At 37.4% G+C, this 22,488-nt stretch overlaps 1 protein-coding gene across 1 annotated transcript in view; it reads right to left on the bottom strand.

The window, feature by feature from the left end:
- Positions 1–12,250: 12,250 nt before the first annotated feature.
- The window catches only part of LOC128567864 (OX-2 membrane glycoprotein-like), a 32,157-nt gene continuing 21,919 nt past the window's right edge, over positions 12,251–22,488 (bottom strand). The window contains exon 7 of the mRNA XM_053565430.1: positions 12,251–19,884. The gene's annotated coding sequence lies outside the window, so the exon portion shown is untranslated. The remainder of the gene's footprint in view (positions 19,885–22,488) is intronic.

Genomic DNA, 22,488 nt, shown 5'->3' with positions numbered 1-22,488 from the left:
GTGTATGTATGTGTTCTCAAAGTGGCTATTATGTGATGATACCTTTTGGGGCGCAGAGACACAGGAGTAAACAACACAGGGAAAGTCCATGTTTGAGGCAGAAGAAACAGCAAATGTGAAGGCCCTGAGCTGGAAGCAAACCAGGGCCTATGGTCAGGCAGGAGGAGGCCTTCCCGGAATGCCCTTGGCAGGGCAGAGGCGTGCCGCGTTTACGTTTTATTCCCTCCAAACACATTTTCTCCTTTTGGTTTCTTCTCATTCTCGCTCTTGTGTTGACCTCAACTCAGACGGAGACCCCAAAGCTGAGAGGCAGAGGACAGGAAAAGCGGAGGAGGTCTGATGTGGTTCCACTGCCTGTCAGGAAATGAGCATTTTGTGTTAAAAAGAGAGGGAGAAACGATCAAGCTCTGTCAGCTGAGCCACAGGGCTGGCACCAAGAGCTGCTGAGGAAAACGCAAACAAAAGCCGTATTTGTTTCCGAAGTGGCTCTGCTCACCAACGCCTCTCCACAGCAAAGAGGTCTGGAAGAATCCGATTAGATTCATTTTTACCATACTGAGTATATGAATATGTCAGTTCACACTGAAAATCCTGGCGGCATTTGGGGGAGTATTTTTAGCTGTCTCTTGCATAATTTTGTAGTTGTACTGGTATTTTGCCTCTACTTAGAAATTCTTGTTTTATACTTTGTACTCTGAGACTCAAGTTCTGATGATTCCCTAAAAACTATCATTCCCCTCTGCTCCTCAGGCTGTCCCTCCTCTGGCTTACTCTTTCAGAGTCTTTTTTTCTTTAAGAGTCAGAGTCTCACTTTGTCGCCCTTGGTAGAGGGCTGTGGCGTCAAAGCTCACAGCAACCTCCAACTCCTGGGCTTAGGAGATTCTCTTGCCTCAGCCTCCCGAGTAGCTGGGACTACAGGCGCCCGCCACAACGCTCGGCTATTTTTTTGTTGCAGTTTGGCCGGGGCTAGGTTGGAACCCGCCACCCTTGGAATAGGGGCCGGTGCCCTCAAAGTGTTTATTTTCATCCTCAGTGTCACTTATCAGACAGATTGCTTTGGGTCTGCCCCAGGGTGACATCAGTTGGGTTTGTTTTAAAGTTTTATAGAGGTTTTTATGCATAGAAAACAATACTTAACAGGAGTCTGTATTATTGCGTTCAATGTACTACAGTTGTCAATGGAAAACTTTGCTTTTCTTAAGCTTTCAAACACTTTAAAAAAACTTAGTCTTAATTTGTAAATCTAGGATTTTTAGGTTAAAATTAAGCACAGTTCATACTTGGTTATTGTTTGAGTAGCTTATACATTTCATATAGAACATATGCATAAATCTTTAGACACTGTATATAAACAAATTATTTCATGTTTTAAAAGTACTATATATAATTTAACAAATGGATGTTTAAATTTGGTAACTTGATTGTTACCAATAGTTAAGCCTATTTTATACAGTTAGTTACTTACAAACAAAAGAAAACTGGACATGTGAGTTACAGCAAGTGAAACAGTAAACATCAAGAACTGCATTCATTTAATCCCATTGACCTCCAATTTCCTTATCTGCAAAATGTGAATAATGATTTAATATTGTAGGTTCATTGCAAAGATGAAATAAAGCAATATAAATTGAGCTCATAGCAGAGTATGTGGGTTATGATAGTAAATACACCATCCTTTCCTCCCTCTTCAAATAATGTGTGTTTTATTTTGCAGTTATTGTCAAAAATTTGATTCTAAAGTCCCTTGATGGTGTTGACAAAAGAAATTTATAGCAAATAGTTCTGCAAAGTTTCTAAAAAAGAAAGAAAGAAAGAAAGAAAAACAACCAGGAAGAAGGCAAAAACATGAAGAAAAGGAAATTTTCTTTCCTTGACAAATCCCTTGTTCCTAAAGCCTCAACAGAACTCTAGATATTCTTGTGCTACATGTTGTGCCCCAGGAGTGCTCAAAGGAGTGCTTGATTCTGACCCCATGTTCCCCAGCCTTGGGCCTTCCATACTCAGTATATATCTGTACTCTGTAACACATCACATTTGGGCAATGATTCTGATCTTTTTAGAAGTTCACAAGCCCATTTGAGATTCCAAAGAAAGCTATGGATTCTTATCACAGATGTAAACATTCACGCATATTATTTGGTAAACATTTACTGAGCACTTAATCTGTACAAGGTACTATGCTCAGTGGTGAAGTCACAATATTGATACTTCTTTTTGCTCTTATGGAGGTTATGAGAAGTGTAATTAGACATTAAATAAATTACCCGACTAATTATCCATTTTGGTTGAAGTACTGGTTCAAGGAGAGAATAGAATTTAGCCAGCCAAATGAAGTGATGAAGCTGAGGTGGGGAAAACTCTTCAGGCAGACTGAAGAACATGTACTAAGCCCCAGAGGTAAGAAAAAAGCATGTTCATGAAATGAAAGACAGTGGATAGCAGTCATAGCTGTGGGTCTTCATCTTTTATCTTCATCCTTTACTATGTGCCTTTGATGCTTCTCTCACTGAAAAGGTGCCATCTATTTCCATAGTTCTTAAATCTAGAAGGGACTTGCTTGCTTTGATGAATACAGTATGGTAGAAGTGACATGTACCAGTTCTTTAAAAAAAAAAAAAAAAACAAGAAATTTATTTAAACAACAATACACTTGACTTGAAGGGAAAACTATCTAGGATTCATTTTTTTTATTAGAGTAATTTATCCCTACTTAAAGAGAGATTGTCCTACATGTAACAGCTACATACAAAAAAGTTATATTGTCCTTGGTTTTACAATGATAAACGAAAACATTAAGATTCTCCAGTTGAACAAGGTAGGCAAGGTTTTGTTTGTTTGTTTTTTTTCTTTCAGTTTTTTGGCTGGGGCTGGGCTTGAACCCACCACCCCAGTATATGAGGCCAGTGCCCTACTCCTTGAGTCACAGGTGCCACCCTGGGCAAGGTTTTTTATGTTGTTGTTGTTTTGTTAAAACAGTGAGAGCAAAATAATTTATTGGAATATAAAGATGAGCATGCCACAAATGGAGAAAAGGGGGTCTTTACAAAGAACAAATATTTTTCCCCAACCCATCTCCACCTGATATTAATCAAAACATCTTTGGCCATTTAGTTTTAAAAAATACAATATGCTTGTGCACATATACCAGTGACTTTATGTACAATAAAGCAATAGGGAAGGGGAAAATGAAAGGAATAGAGAAAAATATACTGTTGTAGTCAGGATGTGGTGGTCTGCAACATATTGGTGGCATTAGATAAGTAATACAGTGGTTATGAGTGAAGTACCTAGACACTCAAAGAAAATGGTATGAGATGAAGATAATAAAGCAGCCATTGTTCTGATCTTAAATTATATTCTAAGAGCAATGAGAAGCCATTAGGGGATCTAAGTCAGGAAAATAGCATTATCAAAATTTAGAAAGGCTATGTAGGTATGTTGCAGAGAATGGTTCAGACAAATGATATGTCTAAAATAAAGGTAGTAGCAATGGAGATGCAGAGATGTATATTTTACATTTAGAATACAACAGTAATGAAACAAAGTCATATCGATGACATGGTAGCAGACAGAGAAGTACAAGAATGTCTGTCAATTTCTGGATTGCATGTCTAGATAGATGATAATAGTATTTTCATTGTGATAAGGGAAACTGGAGGAGGACCACTTATTGGGAAAGGCCATGAGCTCAGCTTTCCTGTTTAGTTTGTGTTACCCATGAGACACCTAGTAGAAAATGTTTTGTAGGCAGTTGGATACACATATCTAGAGCCTGGAGAAAGATCTGAGTTAAGTAGCAGTTTTGGAATTGTGAGTGTATAATTGGACGTGGATGAGATCACACAGGGAAAGAGTATGCAATGAGAAAATTAAAGGGCCTACATCCAAGTTTTTAAGAACTGCAAATTTTAAAGTTTAGGTCCAGGAGGATGGGCTGGAAAGATGAGGGGAAAATCAAAAAAAGAAAAAATAGTGTCATAGATGGTAATGGGAGAGTCAGTTTCAAGAGAGTCTAGTGTGAGACACAGAAAAGTAAAAACAAAACATCATCGAACTTGGTGATATGAAAGTTACCAAAGTCCTTACAGACAGCAAAAATTTTCTTTATGATTTCAAGAAGATCATGGAGTTGTCCTTTTACATACCCTAAGCCCAGGTTAAGAACTCCTACCTATGGCTTCCAAATAGTCATCAAACAAGATAATCTAATTGGATTCAGAGTATTGATTGTCCACTGTCTCAAACTCAAAGAAAATTGTTTAGCTGACTTTAAAGGGCACTGAAATTGTGTGTTTTGTGTCCCCAGATGGGCTGTCCAAAGAAAGAGGTCAAATTAACATAAAGTAGTTGGCTTCTTTTTTGTATGTTTAGAAGTCTGTTCCTCCGCAAGCATAAAAACCAGATGAGTCGACTGCATAGCTATGAAGCTCTGCCTGGTCCTTCTAACCTATTTTCCAGGCATGGTCAACAGTGACTTTTTCCTTCCCTGGAAACTAATTTTCCTGTTTGGATCTGTGTTATTCTTAATTCAATTGTGGGCAACAGTATCAGTAAAATCTGGAAATTCCTAAGCAGTGATTCCAGAAAACTATGGCTAGAAATACGGAAGTTTGATAAAATAAGAACATACTATATTTTGTCATACACAATGTGCTTCTTTTTTGCCAAAATTATTTTTTATTGTTTTCTTTTTATTTCCTTGCTTTTTTCCTTTGTTGTTGAGATAGAGTCCCACCGTATGCTCTGAGCAGAGTGCAACAACATCATAGCTCGCTGCAACCTCAGACTCAGGCTGTGGGCATCCCGCTACCTCAGCCTCCAAAAGCCACTGGAATTACAGGCACTTGCCATGGTGCCCAATTGGGTTTTTTCAGTTTTTTTAATGGGGTTTCCCTCTCACTCAGGCAAGTCTCAAACTCTTCAGCTCAAGCAATTCTCCCTCCTCAGTCTCCCACAGAGCTGAGATTACAGGCAGAGCCACCTGGCCTTTTTGCCTAAAATTTTGAGGGAAAAATCAGGATGTGTATTATACATGGGTAGTATTATTTGTTACTGGTACATAAAATTTCTTGTACCTTGTATCTGTTCTTGTGTTTTGTGATGTTACACAAAATTTCTTGTACCACACTATGTTAAAAAATGTTAAATTCCTTTATAATGTAAAAACAAGTACTGAAGTATAAGCAAATAAAAATTTAAATTAAAACATTAAAATGAAAGACTTTTCTTTCCTGAAAGTTTGGGCAAAAAATGTGGGTGCAAATTATACGTGGTAAAATGTGGTAAAAGTTTTGAAAGACTTCCAGTTTCTTTCTGTGAACTCTTTCTCTCCTGATCATTAAACTGCTGAACTATAACTCCAATTACCTAAGCTAACTATTTCATCACTCAGCCTCTCACACTCTTGAACAGCTCCAATAATTAGAAAGTTCATGCTTGGGCATCGCCTGTGGCTCAGGGAGTAGGGTGCCAGCCCCATATACCAAGAGTGGTGAGTTCAAACCCAGACCCGGCCAAATTGCAACAAAAAAATAGCTGGGCGTTGTGGCAGGCACCTATAGTCCCAGCTACTTGGGAGGCTGAGGCAAGAGAATCAGCTAAGCCCAAGAGCTGGAGGTTGCTGTGAGCTGTGACAGCACAGCACTCTACCAAAGGAGACAAGGAGACAAAGTAAGACTCCGTCTCTAAAAAAAAAAAAAAGTTCATGCTTTTACTTTTTGCCTGTTGATTCTAGCCCTGATGTCTGGATCTTTGATTAGTTTATTATGGCTGCTACAGTGTTGGTGATTTTAAAATAATATAAATTTATTCTCACACAGTTCTGGATGCTACAAGTCCAAAAGCACGATGTTGTCAGGGATGCATTCCCTTCATAGACTCAATGGACAGTCTGTTCATTGCTGCTTCCAGTTTGCAGCTGCTTCCAGTTTGCAGCGGCTTCAGGTGCTCTTTGACTTGAAGCCACACTCACTCAAATTTCTATTTCCATGGTCACATTGCTTTCCTCTCCCCTCTGTGTGTGTCTTATAAAGACATTTTCCACTGAACTTTAGGGCATGCCCAGATAATTCAGGATGATTTCATCCCAAGAACTTTACCTTAAATTACATCTGTATAAACTCATTTTCCAAATGCAGTCATATTCACAGACTCTGAGAATTAGGATATGGACCTAAATTTTGAAGGATACAATTCAACTCACTAAAACCTCCAAAGACTACATCTTTTTCCCCTTCCACAGAACTGCCTTTCCAATGTTTAAAAGTAGCTATTGGCTTTCCTCTTGTTCAGATTAAGGAGAAAATGATTGTCGATGAGAAAATGATGTTCCAGGCATGAACCAAAATATTATTATGAGATGTTAGTTTCCATTTTTCCTCCTTCCCATTTCTTCCCATTTTCCTTCTATGCATTATACCAACTGGTGATCTTTTTCTCACTGCCCTGGGGAGAGGTTGTGGCAGGGGCAAAATAATAATAAACTATTTTTATTTTTATAAAATGCCAAACTCCTACCCTCTTGGGGGAAGAGAATTAGCACATGTATAGGGAGATAGAAGAAACAGCAGAGGCAAGGAGAAGGTCTATGGACCCCCCGGAACAGAAGGTTACCTGGGCAGGTGCAATGACGCACAAACTATCTATAACAGATGAAGATACAGTAAGGAGCCTGTGGCAAGTCCCAACAGGAGATTCCAACTCAAAACCCTTTGATTTTGTTTCAAAGCCACATCTTTTCCAGAAAAATAAAACAGAACTATTTCTTTTTGAGAAACAGCTCTTGACTTGCAATTGAACCCTGGCATGTCATATTTGATCGCTAGGATACCAAATAACTCTTTGAGATTTAACTATTGAGCCATAGTCTTAGGTGGTCTCAATTATATTATACCATCAAATGATATTAGTATATACATGACAGGCTCTGAGGGCCTCGAGATACTAGCTCTGAAGATGAAATTAAGTGGTGTATGTGAGTGACCATTTTTTCAGTGGGTTTGCTCACGTTACATGGTCATCTCTCTCTCAACCACTTCAGCTGCCTCAGTGGGACTCCCAATGACCAGCTGATAAAGGAACACAACATTCTAGCCTGATTTATGGGGCTATGAGTCACAATATTTTGCCTGATACTATTATCATATTTTTTCTTCCTTTCCTAACCAGCTCTGAGTGAAGCTACCTGTGAAGCCTTTCTACTCAAAAACAAAGTCACATCATTATCAGTGTGAGTAATCTGAAATAACTTATAGTTCTTTATCTGCAAAATATAAGTGTTGAACATAACAAATCCTGGGCTCCTTGACTCAATGATTTTACTGTTATTCTGATGGGGGCCCATGTACTATTCAGTGTAGAAAAAAATAATAGAAACTGGATATAGTACCCAATTCCTCTGTCTCCACTGTGCTGTGTAACATTGTCAAAACCAAAGAAGTTTCCTTGTTATTTATTTGATATTGACAGCCATATGCCAGAATAAAGTATAGTATATCAATTTTTTTTAAATTTCAGATTAATATGAGGGTACAAATAGGTTACAATGTTTGCGTTGTTAGGTAAGGTCCTCGTTGTTGTTGTGTCCCTCACATAGGAGATGTGCCACCTATCCTTACATTGTGTCCATCACAGGCTTGGAATAATTCTGAGTCTAAGGAATCAGATATTTGAATCAGAGAAATATTCATCAATTCAGCTGAATTCATCTAATATTAGATCTTACATCTTCTTAGTCTCAGGGTCAAGATGCAAAGCAAACTCCCTATTGGACAGGTCTGCTGTGGTGTGAACTGAGCCTAGCTGTGGTGTGAACTGAGCCTAGCTGTGGTGTGAACTGAGCCTAGCTTTCCTGCTCATTTCATGCCCCCTTCTCTGCTACCCACCCCACACCAAAGACTCAGGCTTCCCTTCCTTTGCCCCACCTGCTGTTCCTACCTCCTCCCTCTGCACCTTTGGGTCTGTCTGCCTGCAATATTTATCATGCTGAACTCCATCACTACTCCAGTTTATGTGCTTGTTTCTCTGAGTATCTCTAGAGAAAAGGATCCTGTCATTTATTTTATATCATTAGAGCCAAGCAGAATACATTCCTCATAAATGATGTTCAATAAACACTTGTTGAAACAAATGCCCAACCATGTGATCAAGCCAGAAATTTTTTCCTCCTGACTCTACCTCAGGATAGAAACAGCTCTTTGTTCACCCTTCTCCATTCTCTAGTTTTCTGAAGCCAGTTTCTCTTTTATTCTCTCTATTTCATTGATCTCCAGTGAAATGGTTTTTCAATAGGTCAGAAAAATGTCTTGTTTACTTCTATTTGTTTCTTCTATTAGAGGAATGATATTTCTACACAGCTATACTAACCTCAGTGTAACCCCCATCTCTTCTTTAATTACCTCAGAAACTAGTGGACTATTTAATAATCAAAGGCTGGGATTTAGTTCATGAAAATCATTTCAAAAATTTCTAATACATCAAAATTGTTTTCATCTAGCAGTAAACTAGTTTGCCAGTTTATACCTGAGAAAATTACTAGGCCTTCTCAAGCTTCTAGAGTTTTTTATTGTTTATAAATGAAATGATGGTATCCTTTCATAGGGTTGTTGTGAATATTAAGTGACATGACATATGACAGCTGTCAACACTATGATAAAATAGCAACGTGCTCATCAAATGCTAGCTGTTTTTATTATCATTATTTTTTAGTACTTTGTAAGTTTCTGTGTGTAACCAGTAACTCATCTGATGAATCTTCATAATTCCATAGTTGTGTAGATATTGTGTCAGGCAACCTAAACTTGGTCAGACTTGCCTCATATATACTACCATGTTAATTTAAGGATTAATTTTTATTTGCCACTCATTTTCTCAAGTGTGACTTGAAGTTGTTTCAAAATACACATACTGAAAAGGGGGTAAATTGGCAAAATTGAAACTAAACTAAAAGGTAAGCACTCTTAAATCAACCACAATGGTAAATAAAATTCCATCCATTGAGCACATTTGGTTCTTACAACAACTGCTAAGAGTGGATTTTCCAGATAGTAAGATAGTGAGTTATTTTGTGATATCTCCACTTCCTTCATTTTAATTTGTTTGTATGTCACAGATTTTCTATAATGAGTATGTCTTATTTTAATAATCAGAAAAAAATTTCTTAATGGGACCTTGGCTTCTTAATCAAGACAAGAAGGAAAAAGTAGTCACTTATAGTCATACCTCACTTAATGATGGGGATAAATTTTGGAGAAATGTGTTTTTAGGTGATTTTGTCATCATGTGAACATCATAGAGAGTAATTGACCCAAACCAACTTTGATGGAATAGCCTGCTACACACTGGGGCAATCTGGGATAGCCTTTTGTTACTGTACTGAATTCTATAGGCCAGTGTAGCACAAAGGTAGGCGTTTGTGTATGTAAACAGAAACAATGTACCATAAAAATTTGAAAAAATATAAAAAGGGTATACCCACATAGAGCCCTTCCAGTGGAATTTGAAAGGCTGGAAGTTGCCCTACGGGAGTCAGAGAAGGAGTAGTGCACTCGCTACTCACATATTCACTATATGAAGGGCTGGGATATTACCACAGACTACTGTAGACTTTATAAACACTGTGCACTTAGACTACACTATCTCTACATATTTTTTTTCTTTCTTCATGAATTCTTTGTCCAGACTAATGTCCAGAAGATTTTTTCCTAAGTTTTCTTCTAGTATTTTTATAATTTTAGGTCTTACATTTAAGTTCTTCATCCATCTTAAGCTGATTTTGATAAGGATCGCATTGAATCCCTTAGATTGCTTTGAGCAGTGTAGTCACTTTAAAAAGATATTAATTCTTCTAATCCATGAGTCTGGAATGTTTTTCCATTTGTTTCTGCCATCTATAATTTCTTTCACCAGTGTTTTGTAGTTTTCCTTATAGAGATCTTTCACCTTCTTGCTTAAATATATTCCTGGATATTTTATTATTATTATTTTTGTGTAGCTGTTGTAAGTGGGATTACCTTCTTGATTTGGTTCTCAGCTTAGTAGTTACTGGTATATAGAAACACTACTGATTTTTGTATGTTGATTTTATATCCTGAAACTTTTCTGAATTTGGTAATAAATTAATCTAAGCTTATTGTATACTTTTACTTTATAAACTTTCTAATTCGTTTTAACTTTTTGACTCTTTTAGAATTAAGTTTAGCTTAGAATATAAACACTTTACACAGCTGCCCCCCAAATATTTTCTTTCTTTATATCTTTATTCTATAATGGGTTTTCTATTTAATTTTAAAAAATTTTTAAATTATTTTGTTGAAAACTAAGACACTACAACACATATTAGCCTAGGCCTACACAGGATCAGCATCATCAATATTCCTAGGTTTTATCTCCACATCTTGTCCCAGCAGAGGGTCTTATGGGCAATAACATGCCTGGAACTATCATCTCCTATGACTTCTTCTGAGTTATCGCCTAAAGGACCTGCCTGAGGTTGTTTTACAGTGAACATTTTTTTAATCAATGGATGCATCCCCAAATAATTAAAGTATAATAAATACATAAACCAATAACTGTCATTTATTATCATTATCAAGCATTATGTACTGTACATAATTATATTTGCTATACTTTTATACAACTGGCACAGTAGAATTGTTTACATGGTAGTAATGCACTGTGCTATATTACTGGAGCATAGGGATTTTTCAGCTCCATTTTGATTTTATGGACCATGGATGAATATGCACTTCCTCATTGACCAAAATGTTAATTTGTCATGCAAGACTATATATAATCAGAGACAGAAAGTCCTTTCAGATAGCAATAGTTTTTTTCTAGTATTGTTTTTCACTTGGAGCATTAAGCAGTATAATGTACTTGATTCCGGCATCATTTTTCAGCAAAAACTGACAGTGGTTACAAATGCTTCTCCTAGCCTTATCCACAAAGAGCAAGAAGTGCTAATGGTTGTGTAATGGGCTAAGATTATGTAGTCAAGGAGTACATGCTAAATAGATGGATTCTGTGTCTTTAGTCAATCAGCCTGAAGGATCACCATGAGATGACCCAGGAGTAGAAAAGGCATGACTCCCAGGTTTTGTTAACAGTACTGAGTTTGAAAATGTGCTTGAAGCTGACTATAGTAACTTACAGTATTTGAAGATGACAAATATATGTTTAAAGCTTTTCAGTAATACTATATATGGTATAACTTCAGAAATTATGAGACCTACCCAAATGGGTGGCCTCCAGTCTGTATCCAGTTTGAGCTATGAGCAGAAACACTTTGGTCATAGAGGAAGACAGTAATACTGACAGAAGATATGAAGTGATTATCACTCCTACTTTATAGTCTGCAAGAATATACCCTTTGAGAAAGTGTTGGTGATCAAGAAAGTCAAGTGGAAAAAGAAACTATTAGAAATCCCCCTGCTATTTATCCTAACCATGGTTATTTTCTTCTAAGTCCAAAACTCAATCCTGTCTTATTATCCAAACTGTGTCAGTACCTGGACTTTCTGTCAACTATTTTGCACTAGGACATTTGTCAGGAGAATAAATGTACAATCATTGTAACACTTAGGCTTTTGTGGAAGATTGAGTGCAGAGTATTTGGGATTACATTTCTATTGATAAATACCCAGAGTATTGGTATTCAAGATTGTTAAAGAAACATTTTATTTGGAAACCAGATGAAAATATGTCAAAATTTAATATGTTGTGAAAATAGAGGCAATATTAGTGTTCTTGCTTAGCAAAGTTGGATTGAGTCCTTTTTCAAACTTTGGAATATGAGATTTTTAAACATAGGCAAAAGTGGAGAAAAGAGTATAATGGGCCTCAATTTCATCAATGATCAACATTTGGCCAATTTTATTCCCTATCACCTATATCTAAAACATAATAGCATTATATATATAATTATATAGAATCAAAGTATACTGAATGAACAGTACATTTCTAAATTTTATTTTCTATTTATGATGCTACGTGTACTTCAGGAATTTCCACAAGTCATTTCTAAACACACACAAGTACTTTTATTTTGTCTATGTTTAGGAGTTAAATTTCCCCCAGCCAGGGTTTTATATGCCTTCCTCTGCAGCTACCTCTGAAGATCCAGCAGAATGAGGTGCCTGAAATGGAATTTGATAAGTTCCATTGCAAGACACATGCTGCTATTCCAAACACCATAAACACAACTGCATTTCTCTTTGTAAAATAGTAAAGAGAAATGCAGTGTTACTTTCTAATGGAATTTATTCACAAATAGTAAATGAAATTTACAGTCATAAAATTATTATATATTTATTTAGTGTAAAATTTAATTATCACAAACTTCATCTAATACACATAACATCGACACCTCCATTCCATCTCTTTTCTTTGTTCAATAGATAAAACCAAACATGAACCCCAAACATGAAATCACTGGGTTTCTTTTTCTTCTTTTTAACCACTGTTGAAATGTAGTGTGTTCTTTTGAATATTTGTTTAGCTTTTGAATCTTGATGACAATGAATGGAAATTTATTCAAGTCTGGCTTGACAAGTCAAGTCTTGCTTCATGAGTGATTCTTGAGATTTTGTGGGGGTTTTTTTGGTTTTTAGCTTTACTTATCTGGAAACTGTCCCCTTTCCAGGCAAAAATGCACTCTCACACTTGCTCATGGGTTCTCTCACTAAGGTACGTGGTGTTAAAAAAAAACATCCTTGGGCTCAGTACCAGTAGCCCAGTGGTTACGGTGCCAGCCACATACACTGAGGGTGGTGGGTTTGATTCCGGCCCGGGCCAGCTAAACAACAATGAGAACTGCAACAAAAAAATAGCTGGGTGTTGTGGCAGGTGCTTGTAGTCCCAGCTACTTGGGAGGCTGAGGCAAGAGAGTTGCTTAAGCCCAGGAGTTTGAGGTTGCTATGAGCTGTGACGCCACAGCACTCTACCGAGGGCGACATAATGAGACTGTCTCAAAAAAAAAAAAAAAAAAAATCCTTGATGAAAACAATGAAGAGGATTCTAGCCAAAGAAAATCTATGTAGCAGAAAAGGTATTTCCCAGAACGCAGTGTAAGGTCAGAATTGTACATATTATCCATCAAACCGGATGTGTACCTTTTCACTGCCAATGAAGCTGGAGGCGCATCAAAAAACAGTGATAGGAACAAGATTGAACGTCACACAGGGAAGCTATCCAGGAAAGTTTTGGGATCCAGTAAACTCTGAAGTCCTGAAAATTCATATAAACTTAGGCAATGGTTTTCTCAGCTGAGCCTGGGCCCTGAAGCAGACACCATCAGGCTGCATGACAGTCTTTGTAACAACACGGAGAGTTGGTGCTGTTAAGCTCTATCCCAGCAAAGGAGTGAGGCTTGTGTGAACTCAGTGAACTCCTTCACTTTGGTAGACCTCAATTTCCTCATTTCTGAGATCTCTTCTACTGCTGACTTTCTATGATTCTTATTCAGCTTCTCCCACAGACTCCTGGGATGCTATTTGGTGCATATCAGAAGTTTCCGTTTACCCAGGGCCTTTTATGCCAGTGGACTCCTGAGCCGCTGGGTCTCAAACTGTTGCTGACTTTTGTTTATACAAGTGGTGACTTCTGAGGACACTAGGGTGATAGGATCTGGTTAAATAACATACAATATCATTTTATTAGGCCTGGAGTTCTCTCAGGGCATACATTCTCTCTTTCTAAGAGATCTGTAAATTAAAGTTAGCTCTACAATGAAACAGAGAATAACATCTCCTTCCCCTGAGTGGTTCCAACAATATTTGAGCAGTCTCAGTACTCATGTAGCCTCTCAGAAACCCACTGGGACAAGTAGAAAGGGGAAGTAAGATCTAAGATATTTTTAGGCAGTGTTTCATAAACACTTGGGGACCTGTCCCACCCACCCCTGGAGGTTCAGAAGAGAATCAATGTGCTTCCCACAGACTGCTCATTGTTTTACAAATGGTTACTGAAATTTCAGTGCTTCCTGAGGTTTCTTGCCTAAGAGTTATCTGGCCTATTACTCAAAATATTTATTTTAATTTAATTTAAGAGCATTTAATTAAAGCCATCACCTGCCTTATTTTTAGATGAGATACAGTCAGTTCCTCGCTATCCATGGGGGAGTTGATCCACGACTTCCTATGAAGTCCCTTATATAAAATGGTGTAGTATTTGCATATAACCTATGCCCATCCTCCTATCTACTCATCTCTAGGCACTTACAAACCTATATAATGCATAATGTAAACATTATGTAAATAGTTGCTATGTACTATATTGTTTTTCTAGTTTGTGTCATATTTGCTGTATTATTCTTTATTGAATATTTTTTGATCCATTGTTGGTTGAATCCATGGATGTATAACCCACAGATACAGAAAGCTGACTGTGTTTATAAGACTGTCTTTGATTTATAAGAAAAACCAACATGCATACTAGTTAAAGAAATTACTAGATACAGCTAAACACCACCACCAGATCCAGAATCATGTGGTATTTGAAATGTGCCCCCAAGCAGCTGTGCTTCATTGCCTTTCTGCAGTTGGACTGGAAAATAAAAACACTTCTAGAAAAAGAGTTCCAACCTTCTGAGTTGAGTGTTCTGAGTCAGTGAGTCAGGTTAAAATGTACAAAATATCTCTTGAGTTCTCTGGAACTTCTTAAGCTCTGGCAAAGTCCTCCTATAATGATGTATTATCAGTTCTTGTAAACCAACAAAACTCTAAGGAGAAGAGTTCAGGAAAGTCAATTTCAGCATCCTCTTTATGTATTCCAAAGGGCTGTCTGCCATCTCTGAGGTCATAGCTGGTAATACTCTAGAGTAAGAGTGCAACACTGTCCTCAGAAAGCCGGTGCTAAATAGAAAGAACTTTAACTCCTTTGTCTTTTATTCCTTTGTGCTCAGCAGAAGGACAAAGACAAAGGGCCAAGTCATTCTGGTGGTGCATTAAGGTCTCTGCTTCCCTTAAAGCAAATCCAGGGGCTTTTGTCTCTGTTCAGCTGATGCTCCCACTTCCTCTTCAACTCTATGTCTGCTCTGACCAAAGGACCAGCTGATGGATAAGGAGGTGGGTAAGGAGGTGCTGGAAAGGCCACTGGAGAGGGGAGGACCATGCTGTTTCAGTGAGAGTCTTGAGATCATGGAGCAGACAGCCCTCAGCATATAAGCTGGCACGTTGGAGAACACCACCCTTCTCACCTGAACCTTGGAGCAACCCAGGGAAGAGAACTGGTGCACACACCAAATTATACCCAAGGAAATGCAAATCCAAAGAGATGAAGTGACTGGGCATGATAATACATGCTGAATGCCAAGGATGGGCTATAAACCCTGTTATTTTGGTTTCAAATCCTTTATGCTGGTTCCTATGCCTCACAACTACCAATTTCTAAGAGTCTATTTCCTACTATCTAGTTCAATCACTCTTCTAGAAGGCAGGAAGGAAGCACCAATGTAGTGTAGTTTAAACTACTTCTTCCTGCCACAAGGTATTAGCAGAAAAACAATTCATTCAAAAAAATTATCTGACTGATAAAAATTTCTGCCTTCATGATGCTTACAAAGAAGACAGATCATAAACAAAATACACAAGTAAACCATATAACATCCTAGATGGTGATGAGAGCAATGGAGAAAAATGAAGCAAGGAAGGGAGATGAGGGTGTTTTTCAGGGGAAAGGTTATAAGGTTCATGCAGCTATCTACAGGAAGAACATTCCAGCAGAGAGAAGAATTAAGTGCCAAGGCCCCCAGGTAGAGACACACTTAGAATATTGGTAAGGTGGCAGGAAGGCTAGTGCCCAGGAAAGTAGTAGGAGATGGTTTCAGAGAGTATCAGGGAGCCTCACTGTGTAGCGTCTGATAGCTCATGTAAAGACTTTTGGCTTCTATTATATGGGAGACAGAAAGCACTTAGTTTTTGCAGAAGAATGACATGATATGGCTAGATATATTTTAGAATAGTTATATTTACTAAAATAGACTGAAAAGGGGAGAAAGCAGAAGCAGGAAGATTTGATGGCACTGCCCAAATAGGGGCATCCAACCTGCAGTTCACAGGCTGCAAGTGAATTATATGAAGATTGTTTTGCTTACCTGTGGTTTCAGATATTGTGAAAATCATGCATAGATCTTTTTTTTTCCCTTCAGCTTTTGTTAGTGTTTGTAGTGTTTTATTTCATGTGTGGCCCCAAGATAACTCTTCTTCCAATGTGCAGTAGAGAAGAAAGAACACTGGACAGCTGAATGATGGTTTGGGCCAGGTGGTAGGATTGGAGATAGAGGCTTGATTCTACATATACTGATGGAGCAAATAGGATATGTTGAAAAATAGGATGTGGGATGAATCACCACATGGGTGGGGAGGAAAGAGAGTTAACTAAACAGGAAACCTGGAATTCTAAGTTGGAGTTCCAGCCACTATGCATTTATTATTATTTTTTTTTTGAGACAGAATCTCACTTTGTTGCCCTTGGTAGAGTGTCTTGGCATCATAGCTCACAGCAACCTCCAACTCTTGGACTCAAGCAATTCTCTTGCCTCAGTCTCCCAAGAAGCTGGGACTACAGGTGCCCACCACAATGCCTGCCTATTTTTAGAAATGAGGTCTCACTCTGGCTCAGGCTGGTCTTGAACTCATGAGCTCAAGCAATCCACACCCCTCGGCCTCCCAGAGTGCTAGGATTACAAGCGTGAGCCACCACACCTCGCGCCAACGCACATTTAAAATGCTACTCAAGGAAACTCTCTGAAAAGCTTGGACCCTCATTTTTCACACCTACAAAAATGGAATGTAATACCTTCCTGACCTGACAAGGCTCAAATGCTTGTGATGTCTGCAAATGCTGGTTTCCTCAGCTTGGATTACAGCTCTACATGACCTTGTGTTAGTGAATGAGCTTGAGAAACTGAGGGTGTGGGATTCAGAACAAATCTGGAATATTTTGAGAACAAATACAAAAAATAGAAACATTATAGTTGTGAGAAAATAATTTAGGCAACTTTATTTTAGAATACCCTTTCTTGATAAGCTAGGAATAACCATAGAAAACAGTTGGCTCAGAAAATTGTTTCAACCAAAGCCTTATGATTCCTAGTAGTAATATGTATTTCATACTTTTTGAACCTAGATTTGTAAATTGTTGTGTAGTCAGTGATTGACAAATATCTACCAAAAAAAAAAAAAATCCTCATTTTCAGTTTCAATTTTAGTCAAGCACAAAGGAGTTCTTTTGTTTTCCCCTGTCTTTGAGCTGGTTTGCCACCACCCTGGAATTTTTCTAAATTTTTACTAAGAAGAAAACTATGTGAATGAATTATTCTAAGTGCCTAAAAAGTTTACAACTTTCCCAATTGTACTGAATTATGCAAAGCCCATGCTACCTCTTTCTAATTCACAAATACAAAAAAGCACCCTTAATTGAGAGTTTAAGATAAGTTCATCAGCCCCTCCTGGGAGGTAGGAGGAGCACAAGTCACACAGGGCAGAAAGCCAGAATGTGGGGGCATGCTTCCAGCCACCCCTTCCTTCTCTATTTCTCAGTAAGCCTCCCAAATCCTCCCCATCAAACATGACTATCCTAATCCAAGCTTCTCAGTATCCTGAAACATAGCTGACAAGCCATTTAATAAGATGATTAAACTGAATTATTAGTGATGGATGAGGATTAATTAGGTCTCTGTACATTGAGCAGGAGCTCCCAGAAAGGCAGTGGCCCGATTTAAAGTTTTGGTTATACATGGAAATGCTCAGGTACCGTGGAGACCACTGTTTAGTAAGGAGTTTCTCTGAAAAAGACTCCTGAAATCTTCTCATAAGGTGGTTTCCTTCTTTGCCTAGACTTGAAAACAGTGGTCGTTTAGTATCGTCCCTGAGATCATTTCGGGGGGGTCCACATAATCAAAAAAATTTAATGTCATAATGATACCAATGCATTAGTTGCCTTTTTCATTCTCATTCTCTCACAAGTGTGCTGTGGAGTTTTCCAGAAGCTATATGATATAAGAGGTTGGCATCACTCTCACAGCTAATAGGATGTATGCTCATATATTTTCATTTTTAATATTTGTAAGTTTTAATTTCAAATATAGTAACTATCAAAAGACATAATTCATATCACAAAAACACACTTCAGGGCCCTCAATAATGTTTTTAAATGCAGATAGGGGTCCTGTGACCAAGATGTTTGAGAACCACAGCATTAAGTTATTCTATCTAATCTAGCACAATTCAGCTGAGATACCAGAAATACAGAAAAATTCAGGGCAATGATTTATGCTAAATTCAAAACTGTTGTGATCTAATCAATTTACAAAGGTTGGTATCTAATAGCAAAACCAAAAGAATACATGTAAGGAATGCTCTAAGCTAATGGGGTCATGTTGAAAGAATGTAGGTGCCAACTTGAAGGCACTCCTGCTGGTTAGACCAGGCACATGTGATTTGTGATTTTGTGATTAGCTGGAAACAGCCACTGAATCTTTTAGGGGGTGGGAGACAGAGAGGAAGAGAGGTTTCACACACAGTAGTGAAATACAAGGATTTTCATTCATTTTCACTTTCCTAAGAGAGTATCATAAGCCAAACATGGAGATTTAACACTTTTAATGTTCAGAATTTTACTACAAATATAAGAAATAATAAAGAATTAAATAACACATGAATCTTTACTAAATATATAAATATTTTCAATCCAACAGTGAAAACAGCTTATGTTTTAATTCCTAGGTCACTGGGCAGAGACAAACGAAGCAAAAGATATGGAAAAAGCAACTCATTTTTTCTCATGGTTATTTAAGATGCAATATTGTTCCACTAGTTGGACAATATCCTTAGAACAAAGGGACTGTATGCTTATATTTATCTCCTCTGCTATTGTGAAAAATTAGCTCATGGAAAAAAAAGAAAACAGCAGAGACAAAGCACATGATTTGGCTGTTACACAGGAAATCTCCTAAACGACTGTTTTCATAATATATTTTCATTATACTAGGCTGAATTCAGAATGACCTAAAATAGGGTTGGGTCATATTATAAGATAAATGGACAGTGAAAGCATGCTTTAAAAAAAAAACTCCACCATTGTCTAACAATATTTACCCTGCTATAAAAATAGATAAGTCAAAGGAATAAGTTAAGATTAACAATGTTATTTCACAATAAACTCATTTCTACCTTTGTTGTATTAAATCTCATAGAAGCACATGAAAAATTAGCAGTGAAAACAGGGGTTCTTAACAAGGCCAGCTATTAGTAAAACAGTAGCAGGTAGTGGATGAGATAGTAAATGATAGGAAAGCAGACTCACAGACCTAAGAACAAAGGAAGAAGAGATGAAACATCTACAGAAAGGCAAAAAGTAGTCTTTGAAAAGTTCTTTGGACCTTTCTGTATTCTTTCTTCTCTCTCTTTTTCACTTCTTCCCCTTTGCTTTGTTCTTTTTTTTTTTTTTCCTAGAATGTATCAGTGTTTACAGCTGAATGGCAAAGAGTCTGGTTCAATTCCTTTATACTCAGTTGAGGACGTGGAAGCTCATTGAGGTAAAGTGACCAACACAGCGTCCCCACCAGCAGGAGCCCAAGTCAGCCTGTGAGCTCAGTGCTCATGAATCTAAGTCCAGTGTCCTTTCAATAGCACAATACTGCATTGCTTTACAAAATCAAGTCCCACAACAGACCTGTGGGGTAAGATGACCTCCTCCTGGAACTCAAACAGTGAGCAGCTTAGATGGCAGTGGAAAGTCGTGGGATTCTTAAGCCTTTCCCTCCCACCTCTCTTGCTTTTTCAGGTCCTTCCGTGAATGGCCCATTTTCCTGCTGATTTCCTCTTGCATCAGATTCAAGTAGACCAGGGAATAACTTTCAGCATTCTATGTGACTCACCTAGGGCTCTGGATAAAAGAAAACCAAGATATTAACTTTGGACATTTATAATTTCTAGCCCAATATATTTTAAGAAGATAAATAACAGAAGGATTAAGAATCACAGAATTCTCGCATGTATATTTCATTGGCAACATAAAGAAGTAAACGTTCCTGGACTAATATATTAGGGGACCAGGTCTTTCTTCAAAAGGACATAGGTAATCCCGGGAAATAATGCCTAAGGATCTCCTGAGTACTGGTTAATTCGCAAATATGCAGGGCATACCTAGAGATTATGATTTCTTTTTGTCTTTTCCTGTGATCTGAAAAAAAAATTTTGTTTTTTGGATTGTATCTTCTATGAACTAATGTTATAAGGGAACAGAAACTATGTTTAAGGTATGTTTAAGACAAATAAAATGGAGGGTGAAGAAACTGTTTAGTGATGAGAAGGGAGAACAGCCAATTCATAGTAAGGATTGGGGAAAAATCTGTGAATCAGTGCTCTTGAGCAACTTAGGGCAACTTTGGATCAACAACCACCTCCAGATAGCTTCTCTACCCGACATCCAGCAACTTAGTTTCCTGGAAACCCATTCAAACACATGCTTACCAGAACTATCCTCACTGTACCCCTGACTCACATGCTAACTTGAGTAATTGTCCTTACCACATTCTCACCCTAAAAAAAAAAAGAGTTTAACCAAAACAGTTTATTTTCTTCAAAAAGAATTAAGATTGCCATATCAAGAAGTCACTTTAGGAATCACAAATCCATTTCAGTACACGTAGGCTTTTGGTACATATATTTTTTGATTCTTTGCCCCTGGGCTTATTTCTACTCTAAACTTCGCTCAAGACTGCTACTTAATCGACTTACACAGCAGGTTTTGTTCAAAGTTATTTTATTATAACACTGATGAGAAAAAAAGAAATCAATTCCCATCCAAAGCCATTGTCTATGTGGAGCTTGCACTTTCTATGTTTGTGTGAGTCTTCTTTGGGTATTCCAGTTTCCTCCCACATTCCAGAGATGTGCTATGTGTCAACGGAATCTGTGTGTTTAAACTGCCCCAGTCTAAGTGAGTGTGGGTGCATGTGAGTGTGCCCTACAATGGAATGGCTCCTGTCCAGGGCTGGTTCCTGCCTTGTGCCCTGAGCTGCCAGGGTATAGGCTCTGGCCATGCAAACCCCTGAACCAGATTCATTGGGCAAATAATTATTTCACTTTGAGATAACTGATCTTTGTTGAATGTACAACATTCACAAGTACAGCTGACATTTATTTCAATCTTTAATATTGCATGTATTCTGGTCTTTATTTAGAAATTTGGTGATGTTTTTGTGACCAGAAATATGTCATAGGAGCTAAACTCTTATTTGTATCAATTAGCCTACGGTAAAATTGCTTTGTATGTCATTTTACTTAAAATTGCAGTTTTCAAGAACCTATTGACAAGGTTAAGTGAAGGTTTACTGTATGTGTTCTTCTCCCATGCAAACAGTTCTGCCCATATATCCAAACAAATTCAGATAACTTCTGAAATCTTCCTCAAAACTCACTTAACTTACACAGTCCCTATGTCTGTCCCTCCATTTACCTCTTTAAACTTGCCCCTCCTTCAACATTTATACAGTTCATAAAAATACACATTACTACAACCAAAAAAACCCCCTTAGATTTAGTAATCACAGGAACTAACATTTATTAGAAACTTACTATATTGCATTGGTGTGCTGGAGCCTTAAATGATATTGGTAAAATTGTTGGTAGCTAGAAATTGAGGACGGTAAGAATATTTATATCACAGAAGTTGGCAAAAGCTACTAATAAGCACTCACTCCTTTGCCCCCAAGCCAGTCTCCTAGAATACCATTGCTTTTAGTGACTTTTCTAAGCTCTTGAATATATTCCCTTTAAATCTTCACAACACTCTTATGAGATATAGTTAAAATTATTACCCCTATCTTACCAAAGGAGGAAAACAAGTCAAAGAAAGGTTAAATGGCTTGTCCAAAGGTACTCAGCTAATATGTAGATTGAGGACTTGATAAAAATGACTAAGTAATTGTTTATAGTTGCAAATAAAAATGACTGATTGGAAACAAACAATTCTATGTGTTATTTACAATAATCCTCAGTAGGATTAATGGTTAAAAATGTTTAACTCTTGAAGTCAGAAATATTGAAGGAATAAAACATCATATTCAATTTCTTTGTTTTATGCAACCCTGGTTAAGATTAAAAGAATTTTAGTTAGGAGTAAGAAGTTCAAAGATTTACTGCACAGCGTGGTGACTACAGTTGTTAACAACAATGTATGATATACTTAAAATTTGCTGTGAGTAGATTTTAAATGTTTTCACCGCAAAAAGTATGTGAGAGAACACATATGCTAATTAGCTTGATTTGGCCATTCTATAATGTATACATGCATCCAAATATTATCTACACTGTAAATACATAGAATTTTTATTTCTCAATTTAAAAAAGTAAATGGTAAAAATAATATAGTAAAAACTAACACACAATATTTTAAAAAATATTAAAAGAAAATAGTGTACACAGATCCAAAAGGTATTTAATGAAAAATCTTTAGAGGACTTCCAAAACACAAGGCTAATGCTGT

This window comes from Nycticebus coucang, chromosome 16, assembly GCF_027406575.1.
Source record: "Nycticebus coucang isolate mNycCou1 chromosome 16, mNycCou1.pri, whole genome shotgun sequence".
Taxonomy (NCBI): Eukaryota; Metazoa; Chordata; class Mammalia; order Primates; family Lorisidae; genus Nycticebus; species Nycticebus coucang.
This window is presented reverse-complemented; position numbering and strand designations above follow the sequence as displayed.